This window comes from Nerophis ophidion, linkage group LG04 (assembly GCF_033978795.1).
Source record: "Nerophis ophidion isolate RoL-2023_Sa linkage group LG04, RoL_Noph_v1.0, whole genome shotgun sequence".
In the NCBI taxonomy this organism is placed as follows: Eukaryota; Metazoa; Chordata; class Actinopteri; order Syngnathiformes; family Syngnathidae; genus Nerophis; species Nerophis ophidion.
This window is the reverse complement of record NC_084614.1, coordinates 37,350,222-37,369,502: the sequence shown is the minus strand read 5'-3', so window position 1 is coordinate 37,369,502 and position 19,281 is coordinate 37,350,222. Positions and strand designations below refer to the sequence as shown.

Below are 19,281 nucleotides of genomic sequence, written 5' to 3'. Positions count from 1 at the left end.
CTTCGAATTATTTAATATTGTGTGTATTCATTATTTTGTTTTATAGAGGATTCGCCGGAAGAGACCAACGCGATCCCTTTAACCCAATCGCAGTCTGGTGAGTCAAATAATTCTCATTTTTACAAGAAAAAAAAACATGCGGTATACGATACATATATACATATATTTACTTACAGATTTTCCGTTTACATTTCTTGCTCACTGGTCTCCCTTAACGCTGGAGGGGCCGTCAACGGCCATTCCAGGCAGAGGAGAAGGCTTGATTACGCCAAAGACTCCAGACATCGAATCCTTGCTCCGTGGGGAAATCATCGAAAACGACGGTGAATGTCCAACAGGCACCCGCTGTAAGTTTTTCTCGTTTTCTGTAAGCTTTTTAAGATTCTCAGGAGCTTTAAAGAGCTCCTCTCACTCTAATGTCTTTCGCTCAAATGAATTTCGCGCCTAAGGGGAATGGGCGGGGACTGATTCCGGAGGTGGGCGGTTGTTTCCGCCAAGCAACCTTCTGGTTGAAATGGAGTGTGGATCAAGATGGATCCCTACTCTATATTCTTTTATTTAACCCAATGTTTTTTAAATACGTGTATAATGCTTTATATCCTATGTGTTGTGAATTCCATCCTACAATATCTTCCAAGGAACCCAAAGAAATGTTACCACACCTCCCGCTTTATTTATTCTATAGATTGCCTGAACTATTTCATAAACTAAATCTTGTCTTGTTTCTGATGCTATGTTTTTTTATGCTCATCAATGCACTGTTGGACTGCGAGCACACAACTACTTTCCTTGCTTTGTTTTCCTCTATCCAGTTAACTGCCATATAAATTGCTACCAATTCCCCCGTAAAAACAGATAGTTTATCACCGATTATTTTATTTAATACTATGTTTCCTTGTGGGATAACTGCTACAGCTCTTACCTTTATTTTTTTTATATAGTTTTTGATGCATCCGTATATATCATATCTCAATCCATTTTTCTATCCGGTAACTATTTAAATTTCTATTCTTTAGTAATTGCATGTTTTCTTTTGGGTTATCAAACATCCACGGTGGTATTGCAGGCATTGGTACTGTAGGACTAACTTTAATATTGTCAATTGTAACTTTATTACATATGTCTCCTATAATCCACCCAAAACTATTCTTTTTTGTTTTCTCTTTTTCTTGGCAGATTGGTAGCACTGGACAAGTCGGATATCCTTGCTTGGATCCTTTTAAAGTTGCCCGATAAACTGCTGAGAGTTGATCTCTCCTCTTGTCCAAAGGTTTTTCGTTCATTTTTACTTGTAATACTGGCACTAGGGTTGATGTAGTAGCTCCACAACATAACCTTAAAGCCTGTGACTGGATCCGGTCTATTTTCCCAAGTCATGTTTTTGAAGCAGATTGGTAAATAATGCATCCGTAATCAATAACAGATGGAATTAAAGTTATAAATATATACATGTATTGTTTTCAACGTTAACCTATCAGCCCCCCAATCATTACCCCTCAAAGCCCTCATTATATTTAACACCTTTTTACTTTTTCCCCTATTTTTTTATTTTCCGGAAGGAACACTCCTGAAGGAATAAATAAAGTACTATCTAATCTAATCTAATCAAATCTATTTTGCTGATGTGAGTTGACTAGTTCATATTTTTATCAAACCATATTCCTAAATATTTAAATACTTGTACCTCTTCTATATTTTCACCTTAGAGTTTTTATTTGGAGCTTGTTTGGTACTTTTGTCTTTGTAAAATGTATGACTTTTGTCTTTCCAACAGAGAATCTTAAACCTCAAGCCGTTCCCCAGTCTTGAACATTATTTACCACTTTGTTAGTTTTTTGATTATTTCTTTTGACTCTAAATAATATACTAGTCTTTCATTAATCTTTTTTTTTTTCCATTACTTTTCCCCAAATTTATAATTTCCTGCCTCTTCCGGGTCTTACCCTGACTTGCATATTGGAATTGTTACCGCTAATTTTCCCCTCTGCCGGTCATTCTCCTTCTTCATATATCCTGTCATATCATTTCAAGACCACTTCTTTGACGATGCCACCTAAGTTTTTGATCATTTGATAACCCGCTAGGTCTTTCCCCGGTGACGTATTTTTAACCTTTTTCAAAATTCGAACCATTTCATTCAAAGAAAATGTCATATTCTTAGTGTTGGTAAAGCTATTAACGTTGTCTTCCATCATTTCCCCAATATTTAAACTCATTGTTTTTTCTCTCTTTTGTTTTTCCACATTTCCCAAATTATCATTACCGTGCATTTTAACAAATGTTTTTGCTAAAGGTTCTGCTGTTTCTTTACCCGTGACTACATCTTCTTTAATAAATGTGGCACATCATCCTCTTTACCCTTCATTCCTATCTTTACGAATCGTTATATATCCTTTTATTATAAAGTTTAATTTTGGCTTCAGCCCTGTTTCTTGAATACAAATTATACGTGGTTTAGTTTTCATATTTTTAATATATCCCTTTAATTCATGTTCGGTTGCTATCAAACTTCTGGCATTCCACCGGACAATTAACAGGGTGTTGGAATGTGGTAACATGACTCCGTCACGTCTACTCTCCGTAGTACAGCTTGCACCCGGTACCAAGATAGTTCTTTCAACAACTTTGATGCTGCTTTGACAATTATTTTGATCTTCTCAGTCTTATTTTTACTTTCATTTTGTATCAAAGCTGAGTTGTGCTCTCTGGTTTATTTTGCAAATGAACCGACAGAACATGATCATGTACAAGACTCGCCTACCCACAATGCACTGCAACCCAACGCTCCTGGTCGGATGTTTTTTTCGGGGTTCATGGAGAGATGCGGTAAAGAGTGGTAGCCAAGACACACGGTCACACACGGTCACACACGGTCACACACGGTCACACTCGGCAATTATTTTGACCTGGGGAGCAGATATAGAGGAAAAAATGTGTCTGGGGGGCCGGGATATCTGATTTTCAGGTACAAAAAACTTCACAATGACACAAAATAAACACAACAGTTAAACCTCACACTAAAAACAAGACATTGACTTGTACGTTCAAAAGACAGAATAGAACAAGTCAAGACATGCAATGCCATCTACAAAATGTTATGTAAATGTTAGTCATTACACACGCGGCTATGGTTTTGATGTATTTGTTACAGACATGTTTACGTCAAGTAACATCACATGGTTCCATTTGCACCTTTCAACAAATCTGAAAAGGAATATTAAGAAGTAAAACTTATATTTAATCCTACCTCTTCTCCGAGCACACGGTGACTGTACATACGGGTCGAAAAATGTTGACCTAATTCAGCATTTCTCAAAGTGTGGGGAATAGAGACATGACAGGTGGGGCGCGAGGAAAGGGAGGACATTTTTATTTTTGATTTTTTTTACTATGCTTTCATTTTCTATACACACTGTAAATCACTTTGTGATTCTGTCTGTGAAATCCGCCGTATAAATAAATGTAAATTACTTATTTTTCCTGTAGGCTTTAAATTTCTCGGCAGGAGCGAAAGTTTGACAGACATAGCAACAGTAACTTTTGCAGGCAGGGCTAAGAGGAACAAACTTTCGCGCGGATGGGTAGCAGGCTAATGTGCGGACCACAATTACACAAAATGGATACATTTGCAACTCGCACCTCAAAGGTCTGCGGAGAAACAAAAATATGACGGGTCTAATCAACCAAAAAGTCAACCTAAAAGAAAATATGGCGAAGGGTATCTTGCTCTTGGATTCACGGCAGCGGAGGTGGGGGCAGAGGAGAGACCCCTGTGTGTTCTTTGTCTAAAACGGCTAGCAGCAGACAGCATGAGGCCCAACAAAGTAAAGAGACAACTCGAGACCACACATGATGTCCAATAAATTGTTTTGTTGGGGCGATGGGGGTAGGTGGGCCTTGAGTCTAAAGTGGTGATGACAGAAAAAAAAAAAGTTTGAGAAGCCCTGACCTAATTGTACGGATCTCACTTTAAACGGCAAACCGATCATTTAAATGTTTTCACTTTGAATATGAAACGAGGAGTAAAATGTACAATGTACAATATTATCAATTATTTCACAAGGACATGTTTTAAGGATATTGTACAGTATCATTAAATCTAAAATGAATGTGATCACTTTCAGGATCATTTTATTTTTAGCCAGTAAACAACTGTTATGTACTTTTGAATCGGGTTTTCAAAAAAAAAAAAAAAAGGGAGGGACAATCAAGGATCAACAATGGCACGACTTTCACTAACTTGCGTGAGGTCAAAAGACAAGAGATTTTAGACCAATGCTGCTTTGGATCTGTTCCTGCTAAACTAGTAAGTGACTTTCAATGCTCAAATCAGAATAATAATACTAATTTTAGCTACTGGAAATTTGTGTGGTAGCAATAAATACCCACCAGCGCGATACTTTGCAGTTCCACACTGACCAACCACGCAACAAACTCAAAAGAACTGTACAAGGAAAAAACAATGCAGTGACTTCAAACTGCAAATATAAGGTTTGAGTAAAATATGTAGGTTGGTGTGAATGTTGTCCGTCTATCTATGTTGACCCTGCAATGAGGGGGCGACTTGTCCAGGGTGTACACCTCCTTCCACCCGATTGTAGCTGAGATAGGCGCCAGCGACCCCCACGTCCCCAAAAGGGAATAAGTGGTAGAAAACGAATGTAGGTTCCTACTGTGGAAAGTTCAGTAATACAGAATCATTGTGGCATTATCGTGTCAGTTGGACGCTATATGCGCTAGTCCTCATGGTAAATGTGGTTTTCCTTTTGGGAAAACGCCATCGCTTTGGTTCACTGGTGCGGCCAATATAAACCAAAACTGAAAGTTCTTAAGTGGGGGTTTAAGTAGAGTTTATAAATCTTGTATCTGTGCCACATATAGCCTTATTTCAGCGTCAACAGTCTCCAGCTTACTTGCTACACATGTTTTGGCTCTGCCCATCCCTGTGCAGTTATTGGACTGATATTTTTAATACTTTGTCTGTTGTTGTAATTACCTACTAGGCCTTCTTTGCCTTTATTTGTTGTTGTATCTTTATGTTAGCAATTGGGACTTTTTGAATGAAATTGTCTGTGGCTCCATGTTAACGAAGTTGCCTGTACTATTTGACTGATGCATTTTATTGATTGATTTATTAGCAGTAATTGCACAAAGGCATTCTTCTTCTTTTAGTTTTCTGACAGCACGTAGGCGTTCGCATCAACTTTCGTCTTTTTAACAAATGGGTAAAGGGGGGATGATGTATGCCGTAAAACTAGTTGGCACATTTAATATTTAATAATAATGAATATTGTAAAATTCTATAATTTTTGTTATTTAATGGGGAAAACCCGATTCAAAAGTACATAACAGTTGTTTACTGGCTAAAAATAAAATGATCCTGAAAGTGATCACATTCATTTTAGATTTAATTATACTGTACAATATCCTTAAAACATGTCCTTGTGAAATAATTGATAATATTGTACATTGTACATTTTACTCCTCGTTTCATATTCAAAGTGAAAACATTTAAATGATCGGTTTGCCGTTTAAAGTGAGATCCGTACAATTAGGTCAGGGCTTCTCAAACTTTTTTTTTTTTTCTGCCATCCCCACTTTAGACTCAAGGCCCACCTACCCCCATCGCCCCAACAAAACAATTTATTGGACATCATGTGTGGTCTCGAGTTGTCTCTTTACTTTGTTGGGCCTCATGCTGTCTGCTGCTAGCCGTTTTAGACAAAGAACACACAGGGGTCTCTCCTCTGCCCCCACCTCCGCTGCCGTGAATCCAAGAGCAAGATACCCTTCGCCATATTTTCTTTTAGGTTGACTTTTTGGTTGATTAGACCCGTCATATTTTTGTTTCTCCGCAGACCTTTGAGGTGCGAGTTGCAAATGTATCCATTTTGTGTAATTGTGGTCCGCACATTAGCCTGCTACCCATCCGCGCGAAAGTTTGTTCCTCTTAGCCCTGCCTGCAAAAGTTACTGTTGCTATGTCTGTCAAACTTTCGCTCCTGCCGAGAAATTTAAAGCCTACAGGAAAAATAAGTAATTTACATTTATTTATACGGCGGATTTCACAGACAGAATCACAAAGTGATTTACAGTGTGTATAGAAAATGAAAGCATAGTAAAAAAAATCAAAAATAAAAATTTCCTCCCTTTCCTCGCACCCCACCTGTCATGTCTCTATTCCCCACACTTGGAGAAATGCTGAATTAGGTCAACATTTTTCGACCCGTATGTACAGTCACCGTGTGCTCGGAGAAGAGGTAGGATTAAATATAAGTTTTACTTCTTAATATTCCTTTTCAGATTTGTTGAAAGGTGCAAATGGAACCATGTGATGTTACTTGACGTAAACATGTCTGTAACAAATGCATCAAAACCATAGCCGCGTGTGTAATGACTAACATTTACATAACATTTTGTAGATGGCATTGCATGTCTTGACTTGTTCTATTCTGTCTTTTGAACGTACAAGTCAATGTCTTGTTTTTAGTGTGAGGTTTAACTGTTGTGTTTATTTTGTGTCATTGTGAAGTTTTTTGTACCTGAAAATCAGATATCCCGGCCCCCCAGACACATTTTTTCCTCTATATCTGCTCCCCAGGTCAAAATAATTGCCGAGTGTGACCGTGTGTGACCGTGTGTGACCGTGTGTGACCGTGTGTCTTGGCTACCACTCTTTACCGCATCTCTCCATGAACCCCGAAAAAAACATCCGACCAGGAGCGTTGGGTTGCAGTGCATTGTGGGTAGGCGAGTCTTGTACATGATCATGTTCTGTCGGTTCATTTGCAAAATAAACCAGAGAGCACAACTCAGCTTTGATACAAAATGAAAGTAAAAATAAGACTGAGAAGATCAAAATAATTGTCAAAGCAGCATCAAAGTTGTTGAAAGAACTATCTTGGTACCGGGTGCAAGCTGTACTACGGAGAGTAGACGTGACGGAGTCATGTTACCACATTCCAACACCCTGTTAATTGTCCGGTGGAATGCCAGAAGTTTGATAGCAACCGAACATGAATTAAAGGGATATATTAAAAATATGAAAACTAAACCACGTATAATTTGTATTCAAGAAACAGGGCTGAAGCCAAAATTAAACTTTATAATAAAAGGATATATAACGATTCGTAAAGATAGGAATGAAGGGTAAAGAGGATGATGTGCCACATTTATTAAAGAAGATGTAGTCACGGGTAAAGAAACAGCAGAACCTTTAGCAAAAACATTTGTTAAAATGCACGGTAATGATAATTTGGGAAATGTGGAAAAACAAAAGAGAGAAAAAACAATGAGTTTAAATATTGGGGAAATGATGGAAGACAACGTTAATAGCTTTACCAACACTAAGAATATGACATTTTCTTTGAATGAAATGGTTCGAATTTTGAAAAAGGTTAAAAATACGTCACCGGGGAAAGACCTAGCGGGTTATCAAATGATCAAAAACTTAGGTGGCATCGTCAAAGAAGTGGTCTTGAAATGATATGACAGGATATATGAAGAAGGAGAATGACCGGCAGAGGGGAAAATTAGCGGTAACAATTCCAATATGCAAGTCAGGGTAAGACCCGGAAGAGGCAGGAAATTATAAATTTGGGGAAAAGTAATGGAAAAAAAAAAAGATTAATGAAAGACTAGTATATTATTTAGAGTCAAAAGAAATAATCAAAAAACTAACAAAGTGGTAAATAATGTTCAAGACTGGGGAACGGCTTGAGGTTTAAGATTCTCTGTTGGAAAGACAAAAGTCATACATTTTACAAAGACAAAAGTACCAAACAAGCTCCAAATAAAAACTCTAAGGTGAAAATATAGAAGAGGTACAAGTATTTAAATATTTAGGAATATGGTTTGATAAAAATATGAACTAGTCAACTCACATCAGCAAAATAGATTTGATTAGATTAGATTAGATAGTACTTTATTTATTCCTTCAGGAGTGTTCCTTCCGGAAAATAAAAAAATAGGGGAAAAAGTAAAAAGGTGTTAAATATAATGAGGGCTTTGAGGGGTAATGATTGGGGGGCTGATAGGTTAACGTTGAAAACAATACATGTATATATTTATAACTTTAATTCCATCTGTTATTGATTACGGATGCATTATTTACCAATCTGCTTCAAAAACATGACTTGGGAAAATAGACCGGATCCAGTCACAGGCTTTAAGGTTATGTTGTGGAGCTACTACATCAACCCTAGTGCCAGTATTACAAGTAAAAATGAACGAAAAACCTTTGGACAAGAGGAGAGATCAACTCTCAGCAGTTTATCGGGCAACTTTAAAAGGATCCAAGCAAGGATATCCGACTTGTCCAGTGCTACCAATCTGCCAAGAAAAAGAGAAAACAAAAAAGAATAGTTTTGGGTGGATTATAGGAGACATATGTAATAAAGTTACAATTGACAATATTAAAGTTAGTCCTACAGTACCAATGCCTGCAATACCACCGTGGATGTTTGATAACCCAAAAGAAAACATGCAATTACTAAAGAATAGAAATTTAAATAGTTACCGGATAGAAAAATGGATTGAGATATGATATATACGGATGCATCAAAAACTATATAAAAAAAATAAAGGTAAGAGCTGTAGCAGTTATCCCACAAGGAAACATAGTATTAAATAAAATAATCGGTGATAAACTATCTGTTTTTACGGGGGAATTGGTAGCAATTTATATGGCAGTTAACTGGATAGAGGAAAACAAAGCAAGGAAAGTAGTTGTGTGCTCGCAGTCCAACAGTGCATTGATGAGCATAAAAAAACATAGCATCAGAAACAAGACAAGATTTAGTTTATGAAATAGTTCAGGCAATCTATAGAATAAATAAAGCGGGAGGTGTGGTAACATTTCTTTGGGTTCCTTGGAAGATATTGTAGGATGGAATTCACAACACATAGGATATAAAGCATTATACACGTATTTAAAAAACATTGGGTTAAATAAAAGAATATAGAGTAGGGATCCATCTTGATCCACACTCCATTTCAACCAGAAGGTTGCTTGGCGGAAACAACCGCCCACCTCCGGAATCAGTCCCCGCCCATTCCCCTTAGGCGCGAAATTCATTTGAGCGAAAGACATTAGAGTGAGAGGAGCTCTTTAAAGCTCCTGAGAATCTTAAAAAGCTTACAGAAAACGAGAAAAACTTACAGCGGGTGCCTGTTGGACATTCACCGTCGTTTTCGATGATTTCCCCACGGAGCAAGGATTCGATGTCTGGAGTCTTTGGCGTAATCAAGCCTTCTCCTCTGCCTGGAATGGCCGTTGACGGCCCCTCCAGCGTTAAGGGAGACCAGTGAGCAAGAAATGTAAACGGAAAATCTGTAAGTAAATATATGTATATATGTATCGTATACCGCATGTTTTTTTTTCTTGTAAAAATGAGAATTATTTGACTCACCAGACTGCGATTGGGTTAAAGGGATCGCGTTGGTCTCTTCCGGCGAATCCTCTATAAAACAAAATAATGAATACACACAATATTAAATAATTCGAAGGTTTAAACACACCTCGATAATCATCTTCCAACTTTGTAAGATCGATCAAACAAAGTTCTTCGTCTTTCACTTCGTCGTCATCGGCTGTTAAAAAAAAAAAAGTATTACAACGTCGTACAAGTGCAATGCTTTTAACGTTTAAATGCTTAAATGGAGTTAAACCAATGTCTAATAACGTGGTAAAGCAGAGGTAATGGTGTGTGTGTGTGTGTGTGTGTGTGTGTGTGTGTGTGTGTGTGTGTGTGTGTGTGTGCGTGTGTGTGTGTATGTGTGTGTGTGTGTGTGTGCGTGCGTGCGTGCGTGTGTGCGTGCGTGCGTGTCCTGTTGTTTCAGACGATCGTAAACATTTAAACTGTCAGATGGGAAGTCAGTAAAAACTGAACCCTCCTTTGTACCCCAAACTGACCTGTTGATTCAAACGACCGTAAAGACCAGTTGCTACGTGACACTGTGTTCTGCGATAGTTTTTTCCATCTGTTTAAATATGTTTTCGTGAGGTATGGAAGTTGTTTCAGACGATCGTAAACATTTAAACTGTCAGATGGGTGGTCACATGCTGCTCAGATGACATTGCTTTCTTAAAAAACTGAACCCTGCTTTGTTCCCTGTCAGGTCTTAACGATGTGTGCGTACGAATGTGTGTGTGTGTGTGTGTGTGTGTGTGTGTGTGTGTGTGTGTGTGTGTGTGTGTGTGTGTGTGTGTGTGTGTGTGCGTGTGTGCGTGTGTGTGCGTGTGTGTGCGTGTGTGTGTGTGTGTGTGTGCGTGTCCACCAATAACTTCCCAATCCACGGTAGATAACGATGAAAATATCGAGAAAGGGCTTCCGTCTCTTCTTTCTTTTAGCTGAAATAAGCAGATATCACCCATTTCGTATCTGAATACAAATCCAAAAGATCCCTCCATCCCGTACGCTTCCAAGTCCCATTTCTCACGCAAAGATTCGGTCGGCGGCATCTGAATACGATTTAGAAACACTCGACTTTTTTTGCGGAGCGTCAATGTAAGTTTTATTATTTTTATAAATCGACACAGGCGTTTCACTAATCATGACCGAATCGAACAAAGTCTTTACGCTAACGTATAAAGCTCCAAATAATGACTAAGCCTTACACCGCCCTTTTGTACCCCTCCTCTGCGTGTGTGTGTGTGTGTGTGTGTGTGTGTGTGTGTGTGTGTGTGTGTGTGTGTGTGTGTGTGTGTGTGTGTGTGTGAAGTGCGTGCGTGTCCACATCTCCACACGTAACATTCCCAGCCATCAATACATCGAAATCTGGAAGTTGTTTCAAACGATCGTAAACATTTAAACTATCAAATATATGGTCACATGCTGCTCAGATGACATTGCTTTCTTAAAAAAACTGATCCCTCCTCTGTTCCCTGTCAGGTCTTAACTCCACCCTCTTCCTGGTTTAACCACTCCCACCGCAGGTCTTAACTCTGCCCTCTTTCTGTTTAAAACTCCACCCTCTTCCTGGTTTAACCACTCCCACCGCAGGTCTTAACTCCACCCTCTTCCGGGTAAGCCACACCCACTTGACCTTGACATTTGAACCTGACCTTTGACTTTGACCTTTGACTTTGACCTTTAACCTTGACCCCCTCATAAATCATTAACCTTTGAACTTGACCCCTCATAAATCATTGACCTTTGACCTTGAGGGTCATAAATCATTGATTTATGGGGGGTCATAAATCACTTTTGACTAAAGGTAGGGACTTAAATTCTCTTAGGATATATGCATGTATATATAACCTAATCATATTGTTTCTTCGCCTTAAAAATAGCTGACCGTTTTTTTCCCCCTTTTTGGGATTATTATTCCCAGTTTTGATCTTGGACGTCTGCTCACTTATAGCATATAAGAATATTCCACTACTGTTAAGCAAACAATGAACACGCCAAAAAATGTGTCTTTTATCATAGTTACATGAATGAAAAAAAAGCGCGTGAATATCAGTGGTATTCAGTGAGGTAAAATGAATTAAATGCGCTGACAGTTCATTGCTCCTGCCAAATGAATTGCACTGAGTGGAGGGGATCACCACTCCAAGATGGCGGTCCCGCGTCACGTCAGCGCCAGTAGGCAGTAGCGCTTGATGTTGCGTACCCTTATACGATGTCTATTTTCATAACGTTAGCAGTGAGTTTAGAGCCTCACTGGTTTAACTAAACAGCAAATAAAAAATACATTACTCAGCCAATAAATGTTAACTTACATTCAAAACTTACCCTTCTTTGTGCATCTTCAAATGTCGAACGAAGTTGGAAGTTGTTGTGTCTCTGTCTGTAATCTTCGAACGAACCGTATGCTTTGCATACTGGAATTCGTTTTTTGTTGACCAAGTCGTAGTTTTAATACCCGAACGAAACAATTTTTGGCAACATTTTTCCTCATTGGCGTGTTGTATGAGAGCTCTTCTTCGTTGGTTTTCATGCAATTTGATTGGCTGAATGCTGTGTGACGAAAATAATGTGGATTTAATTTGATTGGCTGTTGTTCTGACAGGTAGCGCACAGGCTGTCATCGCACACACGCTGACAGACACGGACAGATACGGAACGCTCTGAATAATTTTTCAATCATTGGGTTTTGGGGAAAGTAGCAAGTCATGTCAAGTCAAAAGGCTCAAGTCCAAGTCAAGTCACAAGTCATTGATGTTAAAGTCTAAGTCGAGTTGCACGTCTTTTTACATTTTGTCAAGTCGAGTCTAAAGTCATCAAATTCATGACTCGAGTCTGACTCGAGTCCAAGTCATGTGACTCGAGTCCACACCTCTGGCTATCTCTTTACCTGGCTTTTGTCTACCGGACCCCTGGCCCCTATTCTGACTTTATCGATACATTTTCTGAGTTCATCGCTGATCTAGAGACGCACACAGATAATATAATTATAATGGTAAATGGGTTGTACTTGTATAGCGCTTTTATACCCCTTTTTAAGGAGCCCTAAGCGCTTTGACAGTATTTCCACATTCGCCCATTCACACACAAATTCACATACTGACGGCGGGAGCTGCCATGCAAGGCGCTCACCAGGGCCCATCAGGAGCAAGGGTGAAGTGTCTTGCCCAAGGACACAACGGACGTGAGTAGGATGGTAGAAGGTGGGGATTGAACCAGTAACCCTCAGATTACTGGCACAGCCACTCTACCAACTTTACCACACCGTAATGAGGATTTTAATATCCATATGAACACCCCATCAGACCCAGACTATAATTGATAGCTTACACAAACAATAAATGAACCCATGCATCGCAATGGTAATATGATAGATCTAGTCCTAGTCCGGGGTGTCACCACCTCCAAAGTTATGTTATTCCCGTACATTAAAGTAATGTCCGATCATTATCCTATGAAATTCCAAGTTCTGACTCATTGTCAACAAGCTAAAAATAACCACTGTTTAGCAGCCGCAACATTAATGCTGTTAGAACTATGACTCTTGCTGGCCTGCTGCCTTCGGTAATGACGCCATTCCCAAATTATGTGGGCTCTATCGATAACCTCACTGTACACATACATGTTCACCTCTGGCACAGTCACTACAGAAACAACATTATGTGAGTTGTGTATTATTCTACGAGAAATGCCATGTGTGCAGGAATTGCCAACTTTAACGATGCTCTGCACGACAACAATGATAGTATAGCACCGCTAAAACTAAAAAAGGCCTCTAAAAGGCATACCCCTTGGTTTACAGAAGAAACTAGAGCTCTTAAAATATCATGTTGAAAGCTGGAATGCAAATGGTATGCGAATAAACTTGAAGTTTTCCATCAAGCATGGAATGATAGTTTAATAACTTAAACACATGCTTACCTTAGCCAAAACTAATTACTATTCCCATCTCATCCACCTCAATAAAAACGATCCTAAATATTTGTTCAGTACAGTAGCATTGCTAACCTAACAAGAGACTCCTCTCAGTAGCTCCACCCACTCGGCTGATGACTTTATGAATTTCTTTAATAATAAAATTTAACTCATAAGAAAGGAGATTAAAGACAACGCATCCCAGCTACAACTGGGTTTTAATAACACAGATACGAATGTATGTACGACGGATATTGCCCTTCAAAATAATCTCCCTCTTTTTGATGAAATAACATTAGAGGAACTCCTGTAATGTGTAAATGGAACAAAACAAACAACATGTTTACTTGACTCCCTTTCTGGGAAACTTATTATTAACTTTTCAATGTCCTTTGACACTGTTCCCCTGGCATTTAAAAAAGCAGCTATTCATCCTCTGCTCAACAGACCTAACCTCGATCCTGACCTCATGATAAACTACCGGCCGGTGTCCCACCTTTCCTTTATTTCGAAAATCTTCGAAAAAATTGTTGCACAGCAGCTAAATGAACACTTAGCGTCCAACAATCTCTGTGAACCCTTTAAGTCCGGTTTCAGGGCAAATCACTTTACAGAGACAGCCCTCGCAAAAATGACCAATGGTATATTGCTAACTATGGATGCTGATGCATCATCGATGTTGCTGCTCCTCGATCTTAGCGCAGCTTTCAATACCGTCGATCATAACATTTTAATAGAACGTATCAAAACACGTTGGTATGTCAGACTTAGCCCTTTCGTGGTTTAACTCCTTTCTTACTGACAGGATGCAGTGCATTTCCCATAACAATGTGACATCAGAGTATGTTAAGGTAACGTGCGGAAATCCACAGGGTTCGGTTTTTGGCCCTGCACTCTTCAGCATCTACATGCTGCCGCTAGGTGACATCATAGATCATACGCAAATACAGTGTTAGCTTTCACTGTTATGCTGATGACACCCAACTCTACCTGCCCCAAAAGCTGACCAACACGGCAGATTGTAGTCACCTGGAAACGTGTCTAAATAAACTTAAACAATGGATGTCCACTAACATTTTGCAAGTCAACGCTAAGTAAACGGAAATGTTGATTAACGGTCCTGCTAGACACTGGTAATTATTTAATAAAACCACCTTAGCATTTGACAACCAAACCATTACACAAAGCTACTCGGTAAAGAATATCGGTATTATCTTCGACCCATCTCTCTCATTTGAGTCACACATTGAGTGTTACCAAAACGGCCTTCTTTCATCTCCGTGATATCACTAACATTCGTTCCATTTTGTCCAACACCGACGCTGAGATCATTATTCATGCGTTTGTTACGTCTCGTCTCGATTACTGTAACGTATTATTTTTGGGTCTCCCTATGTCTAGTACTAAAAGATTACAGTTGGTAAAAAATTAACAGGAGATTAGCAAGTAGATTAAAACAAGAGTCTAGAGCGTGGATAATATGACAATAACTGTTGGTGTGTCAGCATTGTCATAGTATCAGTATATGATTGATACTACAGTAAGATTGATATGTTATTTTCTCAAAATATTTTCAATAGTTCCCTGTACACAGAAAGACTTTGAGGGAAAAAAATATTTCAATGAGTTGTAGATAGTAGTTTTTTGCTTTTGTTTACTTTTTGTGTACTAGTAACTTTGTTTTGCTCAAACAATTGCATTTAATTTAAAAAAAAAAAATTAAGAACTACCGGTAGTATAAATATTGTGCTGTATTGTTAAACTGTCAACTGTACTCAATATACATAAATTAAACAATTTACAATTAATACATGTGATTGGTATCGATATCTGCCGATCTCACTCATGCCTAATCGGATCCGAATCAGCAGCGTGAAAGGTTTATTGTAAATCCTAAATAAGGCCTCTCACCTTGACAGAAGAAGAACCAGGACGTATTCACTTTGACTGCCAATTTAGACCTGGAAATGAAACGAAAGACATTAAAAGACGCTTGTTTTCACCCCCCTATTTTTTGCAAGGATAAGGAGTAATTTTGCATCCGATATGGGAATATAACAATATTCAGTTGGCATCCTAATGACAGCAGACGCTGTACAGTAAGTGATGTTTTATCATGTTTGTTGGCTCTCATGAAGTCTGCAGTGGGTAATAATGAGAAAACGTTGTGATGCGTTTTTTTCAATTAATGTGGCGAGTGTGCTCAAAATTATCAAAATATGTAAATATTAAATATTATTATTAATGTGTCTGTTACTAAATTACATATATTTACAGAGTTTATCTTAAACCTTAAAGGGGAACTACATTTTAATTTTTAAATTGTGCCTATCATTCACAATCATTATGAAAAACACGAGGATTTATTTTTTAATGCATTCTGAGTATTAAATAAATTCAATCAAAAGTTTGCTTACAATGAATTCTATGGGAGCCATTAAATTATGCCCATCAAGCTACTGAAAAAGCATCCAAACATCTATGTTAAAGGCCTACTGAAATGAGATTTTCTTATTTAAACGGGGATAGCAGGTCCATTTTATGTGTCATACTTGATCATTTCGTGATATTGCCATATTTTTGCTGAAAGGATTTAGTAGAGAACATCCACAATAAAGTTTGCAACTTTCGGTGCTAACAGAAAAGCCCTGCCTCTACCGGAAGTCGCAGACGATGACGTCACATGTTTGATGGCTCCTCACATATTCACATTGTTTATAATGGGAGCCTCCAACAAAAAGTGCTATTCAGACCAAGAAAACGACAATTTCCCCATTAATTTGAGCGAGGATGAAAGATTCGTGTTTGAGGATATTGATGGCGACGGACTAGAAAAAAATAAAAATAAAAAATAAAAAACGCGATTGGGACGGATTCCGATGTTTTTAGACACATTTACTAGGATAATTCTGGGAAATCCCTTATCTTTCTATTGTGTTGCTAGTGTTTTAGTGAGTTAAATAGTACCTGATAGTCGGAAGGGTGTCTCCACGGGTGTCTTGACGCGCAGTGTCTCAGGGGAGTCGACAGCAGCTATGGACGACACAAGCTCAGCTTTTCTTTGGTAAAAACTGACTTTTTGACCACAATTTTCTCACCGAAACCTGCCAGTTGACATGTGGTCAGGATCCATGTTCTCTTGACCGCGCTCTGATCCAGAGTAAATTTTCACCTCCAGTAATTTTAAACAAGGAATCACCGTGTGTTTGTGTGGCTAAAGGCTAAAGCTTCCCAACTCCATCTTTCTACTGTGACTTCTCCAATATTGATTGAACAAATTGCAAAAGATTCAGCAACACAGATCTCCAAAATACTGTGTAATTATGCCGTTTAAGCAGACGACTTTTACCTGTGTGTGTGCTCATACTTCCTTAAAACCCGTGACGTCTTGCGTACACGTCATCATTACACAACGTTTACAGGACGAAACTCCAGGGAAATTTAAAATTGTAATTTAGTAAACTTAAAAAGGCCGTATTGGCATGTGTTGCAATGTTAATATTTCATCATTGATATATAAACTATCAGACTGCGTGGTGGGTAGTAGTGGGTTTCAGTAGGCCTTTAAGGTTTTATATACATGATGAACATACATACATATAAATATATATATATATATATATATGTGTGTGTGTGTGTGTGTGTGTGTGTGTAATAATAGTAAAATGCACATTTATAATAACATTTAATATTTATATATTTTGATCATACACGGCGCATTAATTATAAAAACACATCACAACATTCTCTTTTTTTTTTGTTCATCACAGATTAATACTCACTGCAGACTTTATGAGAGCCAACAAAAATAATGAAACATCTCTTACTGTGCGATGTCTGCTGTCATTAGGATGCTGACTGTTAGGATGTTTACATATTCCCATTCAGATGAAAAATGTCTCATAATTTTCGTGAAGAAGACAAGTGCATTTTGTGTCGTTCTTGCCAGTACCAGTTCCTAAATGGCTGTCAAAGTGTCCCAACCTATTGAAATACTTGCTCAGGATTCTTTTGTCCAGGTGAGATGCATAATTTATGATCTATGATAAACTTACAGGGAGCAGGGAAGCAAGGAAGCAGCAGAGCAATCATTCATGTACATATACGCCGACTGTTTTTGGAGATCATTAATTAGTTTGCACAGTTGGACCGGATGTGATTTAGAGCGTTATTATTGTGAAGGCCGGAAGTTCTGGTGCGTAAAAAAGGAGCCCTTGACGAAGGTTTAGTAGGAACTAGATTCCTCCAGACGAAGCCGTTGCAAAGAAAAAGTGCCTCTGGAATTTTTCTCTGGCTTGCACCACGTTACCTCACGTATCAAGCTTGCGTATGCACAAGGCAAAGGTGAGATGTATCAAAACTGATGTTGACGTGGAAACGTGCGTTGCCTCATGCACACTTAATAGCTACCGCACACACATTTCTACAGGCTGTGGATACTTTGGCTACACACACAAGTGATGTTGGGGAACAGTTCATGTGAAAAAGTGCGAAAATGTACAATCTTTTTTTCTATTTCCTCTTGTAGTCAGGAGACACAGTGATGTCAGGTTGACAATTGCTATGCTAAAACACGAACAAAAAGCACCTCCTACTGCCAGAGGTGGGTAGAGTAGCAAGAAATTGTACTCAAGTAAGAGTACTGTTACTTTAGGGATTTATTACTCAAGTAAAAGTAAGGAGTAGTCACCCAAATATTTACTTGAGTAAAAGTAAAAAGTACGTTGTGAAAAAAACTACTCAAGTACTGAGTAACTGATGAGTAACCTGATTACAGCAACAAATAATGCACAAAAACATAAAAATAGCAACGAGCAAATTTAGAGCCAGGAATATCTCTTAAGCAACTAAAACAATAATATATATTAAATAATAGAACATTAAAATAAAATAAAATATGGCACATTGAGCCACAATAACTTAACAGCACCATAGGCTCAGTAGGCATTCATTGATTTGATTGATTGATTGATTGAGTGATTGAAACTTGTATTAGTAGATTGTACAGTACAGTACATATTCCGTACAATTGACCACTAAATGGTAACACCCCAATAAGTTTTCCAACGTTTATCAATTACTTAATAAATGACCAAGTCGAGGTGATCTACCTCATATATACATATACATACACACACATATCATTTATACACACACATATCATATATACACACACATATCATATATATATCTATATGTGTATGCATATACATATATATATATATATATATACATATATATATACATACATTTATATATACAGTATATAATTTATATTTATTTATTTTGCCGTTTTTGTTGACACGTTAAGGTGTTTTAATGAATAGACATGCATGTTTAACACATAGATTCCTATATTTCATGAAGACAAGACTATAAGTTGGTGTATTACCTGATTCTGATGACTTGCATTGATTGGAATCAGAGGTCCACGTTTTCAAATGGAGGGGGAAAAAAAGTTCCTCTTTTCTGTCGTATCTTGCTAGTTTGTTTACTCTGGCTTTTCGGAGACTCTTATTTTGTTAGCGCAGGCGCGATGCAGCGGCACTTTTATTGTGAAGACAGGAACTGTGCGATCAGTCTTTAGGCTTTTGACGGGAAGTACGGTTGAAATAAAAAATGTCTTTTTTCCTTTACACTCTTGATTGAGTGATTGAAACTTTTATTAGTAGATTGCACAGTACAGTACATATTCCGTACAATTGACCACTTAATGGTAACACCCCAATAAGTTTTTCAACTTGTTTAAGTCGGGTCATGTGACCGCCTGGCTCTGTTTGATTGGTCCAACGTCACCAGTGACTGCATGTGATTGGTGAAACGCAGGCATGCGTAGATTCTACTTTGAAGCTCTGTCATTAACCAAAACAAACATTGACAGATCGATAAAAAAAAGTAGCGAGTAGCGAGCTGAATGTAGATAAATGGAACGGAGTAAAAGTAGCGTTTCTTCTCTA

General features: G+C 38.2%; 1 protein-coding gene across 2 annotated transcripts in view; it reads right to left on the bottom strand.

The window, feature by feature from the left end:
- LOC133551373 (HMG box transcription factor BBX) overlaps positions 1 to 19,281 on the bottom strand; it is a 91,915-nt gene that overhangs the window by 70,296 nt on the left and 2,338 nt on the right. Inside the window, exon 1 of one of the 2 annotated variants that reach the window (XM_061898021.1) lies at positions 15,236 to 15,282. The exons of the other annotated variant lie outside the window; for it this stretch is intronic. The gene's annotated coding sequence lies outside the window, so the exon portion shown is untranslated. Of the gene's footprint in view, positions 1 to 15,235; positions 15,283 to 19,281 lie in introns of those variants that run through there. 2 annotated transcript variants of the gene reach the window in all.